Source organism: Lithobates pipiens, unplaced genomic scaffold (genome assembly GCF_037356315.1).
Source record: "Lithobates pipiens isolate NorthernLeopardFrog02 unplaced genomic scaffold, aLitPip1_a1.2 Scaffold_18, whole genome shotgun sequence".
Classification (NCBI taxonomy): Eukaryota; Metazoa; Chordata; class Amphibia; order Anura; family Ranidae; genus Lithobates; species Lithobates pipiens.
This window is the reverse complement of record NW_027507758.1, coordinates 556,798,207-556,810,168: the sequence shown is the minus strand read 5'-3', so window position 1 is coordinate 556,810,168 and position 11,962 is coordinate 556,798,207.

The following is an 11,962-nucleotide window of genomic DNA, read 5'->3' as shown; positions in this document are numbered from 1 at the left end:
ACCGTTTCACGTGTTCAATAGCTTTATTAGTAGAAATGATGTAGAAAAGTGTCTTATTTTTCTAATTCTGCCAATTGTATTCTATTTTTTGTAATAAATTATTAAATCTTTAGATTTCTGTTGGATTTATTGGGGCTCCTGTATGAGATGGTTGGCCGTATTCTGGTTTGTCCACTTACCCAGCATGCATGGTGCTGCAGGAAGGTGTCACCTGCAGCTGGATGGAAGTTTTGAAGAAGGGGCTTGGGACTTGGCTAAAGAGTGTGGTGGCTCTGCAGGACCACAGTGCTAATAATGGGCACACAATATATGTTATAAAACATTCCCAATAAAAAATTGAATTTCTTCTAGGCCAATACGTATTCTGCTACGTGTTTTTGGTTGAAAAAAAAAAATCCCAATAAGCGGATATTGATTGGTTTGTTCAAAAGTTATAGTGTCTACAAACTATGGGATATATATATATATATATATATATATATATATATATATATATATATTTATATTTATTTATTTATTTATTTTTTACTAGTAATGGGGGTGATCAGCGACTTTTATAGTGGGACTGCAATATTGCGTCGGTCAATTCGGACATTAACTGACACTTTTTTTTGGGACCAGTGCCACTAAAATAGTGATCAGTGCTAAATAATATGCACTGTCACTATACTAACGACACTGGCTGGGCTGGGACACTGGCTGGGAAGGGATTACCATCAGGGGCGATCAAAGGGTCAATCGTGTTCCCAAGGAGTGATTACTAACTGTGATAGATGTGCTTTGACTGGGGGAATGTAAAGATCTGTGTTCCTGCTTAGCTGAAACACAGGATCAGCACATTCCCCTCTCACAGAATGGCAGTCTGCCTTTCTCCTGAACGATTGATAGGTCCCGGTGGACATCACATCTGCTGGACCAGCTGATTGAGTATCGCTGTGTCCAATCACAGCAAGAGCGGGTCGTGGGCGGTGCGCGCCCCAGACCCGGTAGTGCCAGATTAGGTACTAGGCTTGTTCCTTTGACAGAAGTCGATCAAAGTATCTACTTCTGATGAGCAAGGACAGCCACACACTGATCGAAATTCGACCATGTCCCTGCTGATCTTGTCAGAGTTCCATCAGTGCCTGGCCATCTTACACCCACTTAAGCCCAAGCCATATATGAGGGGGAAGTGTTATGAACCTCCAAAATGCACTGAACGTTTTATGTGATCCTATTATAAATCATTAAAGCAACTTGGACTCCTTCACCACTGATGTGTTTTCATGCTTTGACCCACATTCTCAGTATCCACCGAAGGGGAGCCTTGCTTTATGTGAGCATATTTACCAGAGCCAGTAATCTCATTGATTTATTGTTTTCTCTGTTTTATTGAAGAATAAGTCCCAGCACCTCCTGTATATGTCTTTTGCAATAAAAACCTGTCAGAGCTTCTCAATCTTCCTTTTGTTTACCAAAAACTAGGCAACAAATGTTTGGGTTGAAACTCCATTTAAAAAAATAAGGCCTGTACTTTACAGTAGGGAAAATAATTATTTGATCCCCTACAGATTATGTAACTTTGCCAACTAATGAAGGGTCTATAATTTTTTTTGTTCTTAAGGCCATAGCATTTTTCTTCCTCCAAACACAGTCGAGTTAATGCTCTAGAGCTCAATTTTGGTCTCAACGGACCACAGCACTTTCTCCCAATTCTTCACTGAATCATTTAGATGTTCATTGGCATGACTGTACATGTGCTGCCTTGAGGATGGGACCTTGCGGGCGCTGCAGGATTTCAATCCATGGCAGCATATTGTGTTACCAATGCCTTGTTTGGTGACTATGGTCCCAACCACTTTAAGATCATTCACAAGCTCCTCCCATGTAGTTCTGAGCTGATCCCTCACTTTTCTCATGATCATCCTTAGCCCATGAGGTGAAATCTTGCATGGAGCTCCACACGAGTGCCATTGATGGTTATTTTTATTTTTTTATCATTTGTGAATAATCGCTCCAACAGATTTCTCCTTCTCACCAAGCTTCTTGCTGATGGTCTTGTAGCCCATTCCAGCCTTGTGTGGGTCTACAATCTTGCCCCCAATGTCCTTTGACAGCTCTTTGGTCTTGTCCGTGATGGTAAGGTTTGAGCCCATGTTGACACTGAGTGTGGGAATGAAATCGTTATTCCCACATGTCAGTCCTAATGTCGGGGATGATTTTTAGAGATATCTGTGTGGGTGCACTCTAGTGTCAACTGGTGCTAAAGTAAACCTTTGTGCCTAGTACAAAACAACAGGTTCCCATTAATACTAAACCTCTAGAGCTTCAACTTCTCCCTTTCCTACAATTACCTTTTGGCCCCTTTTCCCGACCTCTATATGATGAGCTTGTGAATGATTTGCTTTTCTAACACAGTTGAGTGAACCGTCTTTGACGCCTATTAGAGACTATGGCTCTAATCAGGTGCTTCAAAAACACCCCCCACTGCTGTAATTCAGGCGCCCGAAAAAATAAATTGTGTATCTAGCCATCTAGCCATAGTGCACAGAAGGGGTGGCAGGGGAGAGGAAGAGGAAAAATAATGTCTGGACTTTTTTTTATAAGACCCCTTTCACACCAGGGCGTTTTGTAGGCGCTATAGCGTTAGAAATAGCACCTGCAATCCACCCTAAAAAAAGCTGCACCATTGTCTGTAGTGTGAAAGCCCGAGGGCTTTCACACTACAGCGGTGCGCTGGCAGGACGTCAGGGAAAAGTCCTGCCAGCAGCTTCTTTGGAGCGGTGAAGGAGCGGTGTGTTTACCGCTCCTCCACCGCTGCTCCCCATTGAAATCAATGGGGCAGCGCTGTAATACCGCCGGGGAAAACGCTGCTATTGTGGCATATTGCCAGCGGTTTTAACCCTTTCTCGGCCGCTAGCGGGGGATAAAAGCGTCCCGCTAGCAGCCGAAATGCGCTGCAAATCCGGCGGTAAAACGCTGCTAAAAATAGTGGCATTTTACCACCCACGCTATGGATGGCGTGGTGTGAAAGGGGTCTAAGTGTTAGCTGGAGTTGATATTTTTGTATGTCTGTAACTTTTATAAAAAAGTCATTTTAAATGACAAGTCCATCTAAGATGATTCTGTTCACTGGGTGGCAACTCTGCTGTGCAACTTCACCGTAGAAGCGTTTTCACCCTGGTAGAGGAAGAGGAGAAAAAAAAATCTGTTTACAAGGTGGCAACACTGCTGTGCAACTTCACCAAAGTGTCACCCTGTTATGCCACATACACATGATCGTAAATTCAGCCAGCAAAAGACCGATGAGAGCTTTTCGTCAGAAAATGCGACCATGTGTATGCTCCATCGGAATTTTGCAGGCCGAATTTCCGCCAGCAAAAGTCTGAGAACATGTTCTCAATTTTTCAGACGGAAAAAGTTTCGAACGGAAATTACGATCGTCTGTAGCAATTCCGACGCGCAAAATTCCTACGTATGCTCATAAACAATTCGACACATGCTCGAAAGCATTGAACTTAATTTTCTCAGCTTGTCGTAGTGTTTTATGTTATTGATGGTTGAAAATTCAGCGAACTTTTGTGTGACCATGTGTATGCAAGCCAAATTTGAGCGGAATTCCGTCAGAAAAACCATTATAGCTTTTTCCGACGAGAATTCCGATCATGTGTACGCGGCATTAGAGGAAGAGCAAAAATAATGTCTGTAGCTGACTTCTTTAAGTTAATTTTTAGCTGGAGTTGATATTTTTGTATGTCTGTAATTTTATATATATCAAAAGCTTCTAAAAGTTCTTGGATAAACAAGCTCAAAGGTGAATCTTGTATAGGAAAAAGTCTCTCGCACTCCTCCTGGTGAAACCAAACTGAGTCTTGTGTATAAACAAAGGATAAGGTGGCACACTCACCAGACTTGGTGGACTCGTATACTATACAGCATAGGAATCAGGTAGGCATTCATGAGGAATTACCTCAACGGAATTCAGCATGCAGAGTTGTTGATCTGTGAATAGGTCACTTCCGGTATCGACAGAGAGAATCCACCATCAAAAGATGAGTTCCATATGGTGATGGGATCAACATCAAAGGTAAGTGAGATCCCCCTACCACTCCATTTGTTGGTCAGAGCCCTTGGACATATCTTCCCATTCTGTTCATTGGGTGGCAACACTGCTGTGCAACTTCACCGTAGAAGCGTTGTCACCCTGGTAAAGGAAGAGGAAAAATTGTAGCTCTACTGCTCTAACAGCTCTTGTTACAAGGGATACTATAGCTACTATTAACAGATGGAATCACATATGCCATTTATGATATTGCTGCTATAATTCTTGTGGATATGGAATTTGTTGGCACGTGGATGTCAAGAATTAAGCAATTTTTAATTTTTTTTATTGATAAAAGATTGCTTTGGTCCTCTTTGTCAACATGCCAGTTTTAGACGTGTTACCCCGATCCATCCAGAGAGCTGTCAGCCAGGCCATGTACAGCTTCTTAGGAGGATGTGGAGGTGGTCAGACTGGCAGCACTGAACTTGCAGGACAAACACGGATGTCTCCTCCATCTGCTCTGAGCGCTTTGCCAACTATGATCCAATGAGGTGGGAAGAGATGGACAGGAACACCAGACCCTGCCGTTCACTGCTGATCCGAATTCTGGCTGCTCTCTGCTTTAAAGGTTGGTCCCGGGGAATATTGCAGCCTTTTCATTTGCATCAACTACACATAAAATCCCTTATTTTCTATATGCTATGGTGTAATAACTATTCATGGGGCCCCATATCAGAATTTTGAAGGGGCGCTCCCTATGATCTCTGTCTGGGCAACTGAGACAATAGTGAAGTATAGTGAAACAAAGTATAATGGCGCGTACACATGATCGGATTTTCCGTCGGGAAAATAACTTGGATGTTTTTTCTTGGCTTGCATACACATGTTCACACAAAAGTTCTCTGAACTTTTGACCGTCGAGAACGCGGTGACGTACAACACTACGATGAGCCAAGAAAATGAAGTTCAATGCTTCAGAGCATTGTAAAATTGTTTCCGAATATGCGTAGGAAGTTTGCACGTCGGAATTGCTACAGACTATCAGAATTTCCAATCGGAACTTTTTCAGACTGAAAAATTGAGAACCTGCGCTCAATCTTTTGCTGGCAGGAATTCCCCCAGCAAAAGTCAGATGGAGCATACACACAGTCGGAATTTCCGACCAAAAGCTCACATCGGACTTTTGCTAGCGGAATTTCCAATCACGTGTACGGGGCATTAGAATGCCTTCAGCATAGTACTCCGTAAGGTCTGATAGTACTCCGTAAGGCCTCATTCATGTGTCCGGATTACCCAGCTTCTGTGTACAACTGTGTAATAGTAATGAATGGCTGTACACAGCTTTACGCTGCTACTTGAATACTTTATAGTCCATAGCTCCCAACTGTCCCTGATTTGGAGTGGTGGTCCCTCTGTTGTCCCTCATGCAGCCTTAGTTGTCCCTCCTTTTTGGTCTGAGGTGTACATCTCTATACAAAATGTACAATTTTATGACCAAAAGTGTTACACTCTAAACTTTTTATCCAGCCTCTATGTTTACTGCATTTGTTATTTTGAAAAGCCAATATAAAGGAAAGTATATCATTTATCATTTCAGAGGGCCTGTTCACACTTGAAAGTGGTGCAGGAAACACGCATTCCAGTCGTTTTTCCTGCACGGCGTACAAAGTGCGCTGCTCATGCGATCTACAATGTTAATGACATCCCAAACGCCGATCGTAAATGCAGTGCGTTTGCCCACACTGGATTGCACAGTACAGAAGTACCATGTGATCCAGCTGCAGTGCATTTCCAAAAGTAGTTACAAGCTCTATTTTTGGTGCGGTGCAATTTCAGCACATTCAAAATGAACTGCATGTGAAGCACACAGGAACTCGCAGCACATTCCTGTGTGATTTCTAGTGTGCACCAGCACAGAAAGTTGGCAGTTATGGATAATCTATGTTCAGAGGTGGTGGCTGTATGCAGCAGCTGGGTATCCCGGGCATGGACATGCACCCACAGTTTACATTATATTGCTTCATGTGCCCCTGTGGATGAGGCCTTGGGGACCAGTGCTGTAAGTAGAAGTTGCTAGGAAAGAGCAACAGTGCAGGGAATCCACTTTAAATCAGTAGCCCACCAGCATTTTTCATCAGCTCAAAAAGATATAAATATGCTGCCAAAGTAGGTCCCACATCACATATATACAGTGCCTTGAAAAAGTATTCACACCCCTTGAAGTTTTACCTATTTTGTCATGTTACAACCAAAAACATAAAGGTATTTTATTGGGGTTTTTTGTGATAGACCAACACAAAGTGACATATAATTGTGAAGTGGAAGGAAAATGATAAATGGTTTTCACATTTTTTTACAAATCGATATGTGAAAAGTGTGGGATGTATTTGTATTCAGACCCCTGAGTCAATACTTTGAATAACCACCTTTCACTGCAATTACAGCTGCAAGTCTTTTTGGAGATGTCTCTACCAGCTTTGCACACCTAGAGAGTGACATGTTTGCCCATTCTTCTTTTCAAAATAGCTCAAGCTCTGTCAGATTGGATGGAGAGCGTCTGTGAACAGCAATGTTCAAGTCTTGCCACAGATTCTCAATTGGATTTAGGTCTGGACTTTGACTGGGCCATTCTAACACATGAATATGCTTTGATCTAAACCCATTCCATTGTAGCTCTGGCTTTATGTTTCGGTCGTTGTCCTGCTGGAAGGTGAACCTCTGCCCAGTCGCAAGTCTTTTGCAGACTCTAGCAGGTTTTCTTCTAAGATTGTCCTGTATTTGTTTCCATACATCTTCCCATCAACTCTGACCAGCTTCCCTGTCCCTGCTGAAGAAAAACATCCTTACATGATGCTGCCACCACCATGTTTCACAGTGGGGACAGTGTGTTCAGATTGATGTGCGGTGTTAGTTTTCTATCACACATAGCGTTTGGCTTTTAGGCCAAAAAGTTCAATTTTGGTCTCATCTGACAAGAGCACCTTTTTCCTTGTTTGCTTCTTGCCAGGCCTGTCAGTTTAGGTGGACGGCCATGTCTTGATAGGTTTTCAGTTGTGGCATACTCTTTCCATTTTCAGATGATGGATTGAACAGTGCTCCGTGAGATGTTCAAAGCTTGGGATATTTTTTTATGACCTAACCCTGCTTTAAACTTCTCCACAACTTTATCCCTGACCTGTGTGGTGTGTTCCTTGGCCTTTGTGATGCTGTTTGTTCACTAATGTTCTCTAACAAGAGTGCTTCACAGAACAACTGTATTTATACTGAGATTAAATTACACACAGATGGACTCTATTTAATAATTAGGTGACTTCTGAAGGCAATTGGTTCCCCTAGATTTTAGTTACGGGTATCAGAGTAAAGGGGCCTGAATACAAATGCACGACACACTTTTCAGATATTTATTTGTAAAAAAATGTGAAAACAATTTATCATTTTCCTTCTACTTCACAATTATGTGCCACTTTGTGTTGGTCTATCACATAAAATCCCAATAAAATACATTTACATTTTGGTTGTAACATGATAAAATGTGGAAAATATCAAGGTGTATGAATACTTTTTCAAGGCATGCTATCTAAACCATTGAAAGAAAAATGGTAAATGAAAAATGAAGATGCAATTATTTGCAAAACGCTTCAACCTATCTATTGTCATGAAGATATATGCAAACAGCTTGTATTACTCCTTGTTGTTTGAAAAAAATAATTATACTATAGGATGATTTAGGACCCCCCCCCCCCTATTTAAACTTAATGTCTTTTTTAACACTTTGTAAATAAGGTATTTGTATTTTCATTTCATGTGTGTCTACCAGTAAAGTCACCATTGTGGTTTAGTTGTCTGTTAAAAAAAAAAAAAAAAACGACTCTATAAATTCAATACAAACATCCCTGGGTGCTGGGTATTCAGCCTCGTGATTGGTTGATGACGTCATCTCGCACGTACGCATGGCATTCCATCATTCCATGCACGCTGAGCTGCACATGCACACAGGTCCCACATGACTGCGATTACATAGTTACTTAGTCTGGTTGTAAAAAGACACAATTCTATCCAGTTCAACCAATAGATAGACTTAGTGATGGAAATAGTTTGTTTGGGCCAAACTGGCCTAAACAAACTATTTAAAGTGACAGAAAACCTGAAATGAAATTTCAAGGCTGTTCATAGATGGATGACTGCGTACTAGGTTAGAGCATCTTTCAGCTTTCCATTTCTGTTTGTGTCTTCGCTAGGAAGCTTTCCTTTCACTTCCTGTAATGCCCTGCACACACGGTTCGACATTCCGCCGACAAAATCCATTGGATTTTTTCAGACGGATTTTGGCCCAAACTTGTGTTGCATACACACGGTCGCACAAAGGTGTCGGATAATCTGATCGCTCTGAACGCGGTGACGTAGAACGCGTACTACGGGACTTTAAACGGGCCAGTAGCCAATAGCTTTCGTCTCGTAATCTATTCTGAGCATGCTTGGCAGCTTGTCCGTCGGAATTGTCTACACACGATCGGAATTTAAACAATCGGTTTTTGTTGTCGGAAAATTTTAGATCCAGTTCTCAAATATTGTGTGTCGGAAATTCCAATGGAAAAAGTCAGATGGAGCCCACACACGATTGGATTTTCCGACAACACAATTTCCGTCAGAAAGTCTGACCGTGTGTACAGGGCATAACAGTGACCACACAGGAAGAGGTGAGGAAAAAACTTCCCAATGGGGATACCGCAAAAATAAACTTACAGATGCAAACACTATACCCAGTGTACAATATAATACATAACTTTATGTTAGCACCATGTCTGACATGTTAGTTATGTGGCACTTTCTTTGGATTTAAAGGCCAATTTCTGGCTTATTAAAAGGAAAAAAAAAAAGTACAAGGAACAAACCAATCAGTATCCATCTTTTACAAGTGTGAACTGGGTAACCTGAATTCTGATTAAAGATAGTAATAGTTGGTCACATTCAACTGGACTTGTTCAATGACATACCAAATTCTGATTGGTTACAATTGGTTTATGTTCTTTTCACTTTTCCCCCTGCACTGTTTATTGAATTAGAATTTTGGAGCTCGTTACATAACCTCTGTTTTGTTCAGTTGTAGGCAGCAGCGGCGCCACTCTACTAGTTTGCATGCAGGGCGACAGACTCATAGCGTTCTATGAGTTTTTTTTTCCAAGCACATGATTAGAGCCTGAGGCTCTAAATGGCTTGAAAAGGGTTGTGCTCTGCGCCCCGAACACACCCACTTGTGACACTAGCGAATCATTATTCGCTTTTGGTTTCCAGCTTCTCTTCCCTGGGCAATCAGGGCAGGAGGTGGATCTGAAGAAGACAGGGTTGGCCGGTAGGAGAACCGGGGGGGGGGGGGTGGAGGGGTGAGTGCAGTCCTGGGGGGTGGGGCATTTGTTTGCCGCCCCCCCAAAAAAGTTTAGCACCAGCCGCCACTGGTTGTAGGTATGAGATGTTGCTTGCAGCCTCTTTAAATCTAAACTCTGGGAAAACTAAAAGTGCTCCCAAAGGTTAACTTCTCATTTATGTCTAGGGGAACGAGTAAAGCACTTTGCCTGATCCTCTACTCCCGCAAGGCTTCTCCACACTGCTAGACCAGTCCCTGCAGCCTCCCCCCTGCACTCTGCCAGTCTAAGGTCCTCTGATGTTATCAAGGCTGTTGCAAGCCATAAGACTGCATTGAATGTAATGCATAGGTGCCAACAGTCCCAGTTTTCCCGGGACATTCACGATATTTAGACCTTTGTCCCGGGAAAAATCACAGGAAGTTGGCTTTTTTCCTGGGGGATTTCCAGCCGCAGCTCCCAGATGTGAAGAGACATGGCTGCGGGGGATGTCCATGCGGCTAACAGGTTTCTTCCGTGTGGAGAGGGGAGGGGCCTCCGACGTCAGAGCAGCTTCTCTCTTTAGTGTATAAGTAGAGCAATTCGCTTGTACACTGCAGCCGATTATCTGGAGATCCCGCGGGGGACAGATCTGCCATCTGCCCCCCCCCCCTGCAGGCACCAGGATGTGGCCATGTGATGATGATGACCTGCTTGACATTCTAACCTGGCTCTATATATACCAGAGCTACACCTGTCCTCAGTCATGTGACTCAGCTGGTTAGTTCTGTAGTATAGAATTGGGGCAGGTGTGGTGTGTTACACTGAATGGTAGAAACAAGAAGCGCCATGTACTGTATATGAGAGATGAAATGTTTGTTAAACATCTTTGGGTGGCATACTTTTTGCCAGCATTTCCTGGATTCCATTGTGCAAAGGTCTCCTGATGACATCACAGACTGGCACGTATTGATGGAGGATCATCCATGACCCGGCATATCGTCTCCGCATGATCGGGGCTTTACATGCTTTTATGATCTGGTGGTGCTGACACGTAGGCTCATCAGCTCTGGTAAGAGTATCCATCTATATTGTTTTACTGATGTCATCATCTTTAGAGGTTTACTCAACTGCTGGCCCTTTTCCTCTATAAACTGGTCGGCTTTGTGGTGGATCCATCAAGTATCTGGACGGACATGTTATGGACTCATTTATATTTTTCATTTATATTTTTATTTAATCACTGATTAGCGTATTTAGGTAGATGGTAACTTTTAGAGTGTGCCATAAACATGGTATTTTGACACTAGCGCTACATTTTATATTTCACTCTATATATACCACCCTAACCTGGCTCTATATATCACCCTAACCTTTCACTATATACCACCCTAACCCGGCGCTATATACCACCCTAATCTGGTACTATATACCACCCTAAGCTGACACTAAATAACCTAACCTGGCACTATATACCACCCTAACCATAGGTGCCAACACTCCAGATTTTCACAAACCATGTCTGCATCCTTTCATGTACCATGTCTGCACCCTCTCACCCACCATGTCTGCACCCTCCCACGTACCATGTCTGCACCCTCTCACCCATCATGTCTGCACCCTCCCACGTACCATGTCTGTACCCTCTCACCCTCTCCTGTACCCTGTGTGCACCCTCTCTGACAGTCTACTGTACCATCTCTGCACACTCTCTGACCGTTTCTTGTATCATCCCTTTCTCTCATTCTTTCTCTCTCCCTCTTCCTTCATCCCTCTTTCATCTCAGACTCTAACCACATCCCATTAAGCCACGCCTAAATGTTAGTTTAAGCCACACCCATTCCCCCCTCACGGCTAAGCCACACCTACAAATGAATGCCCCACCCCCAATTAAAATAAGACCACCCCACCTACATAAAAAGTGTCCCTATCAATTTTTTTAGAATGTTGGCAACTATGGTTTGGGCGGCACAGTGGTGTAGTGGGTAGCACTCTCACCCAGCAGTAAAAAGGGTCGCTGGTTCAAATCCCAACCATGGCACTACCTGCCTGGAGTTTTCATGTTCTCCCTGTGCCTGCGTGGGTTTCCTCTGGGTTCCTCCGACAATCCAAAGACATGCAGGTAGGTTAATTGGCTTCTGTCCAAAATTGGCCCTAGTATATGAATGGGGGCCTTGGATTGTGGCTCCTTGAGGGTAGGGACCGATGAGAGTGTGCAATGTACAGGGATAGGGACAATTTTAGACACTCACTCAGGTTGAACTGGATCGACTGGTGTCTTTATTCAACCTTACTAACTATGAAACTATGGTGATGATGTCAAGGAACAGTTCACTCTTGGAGTGTAGGGAGAGTGCAGTCTTTCCCAGGGGGTTTCTTACCTGAGCCCGATCCGATGTCCACAAGCACAGTGGCTCCAGCCGCCGTCTCTCTCCTCACTGGACAATTTGATAGCAGCAGGAGCCATTGGCTGCTGCTGCTGTCAATAAAATCCTGTGACACGGAGGGCAGGGCCAGGTCGCACTGCCTGTGTCAAGCCCGCAAGGGTGCCCTCCAGGGAACTGATGAAGAGAGAGGGACCTGGAGCACCAGCAGGGCT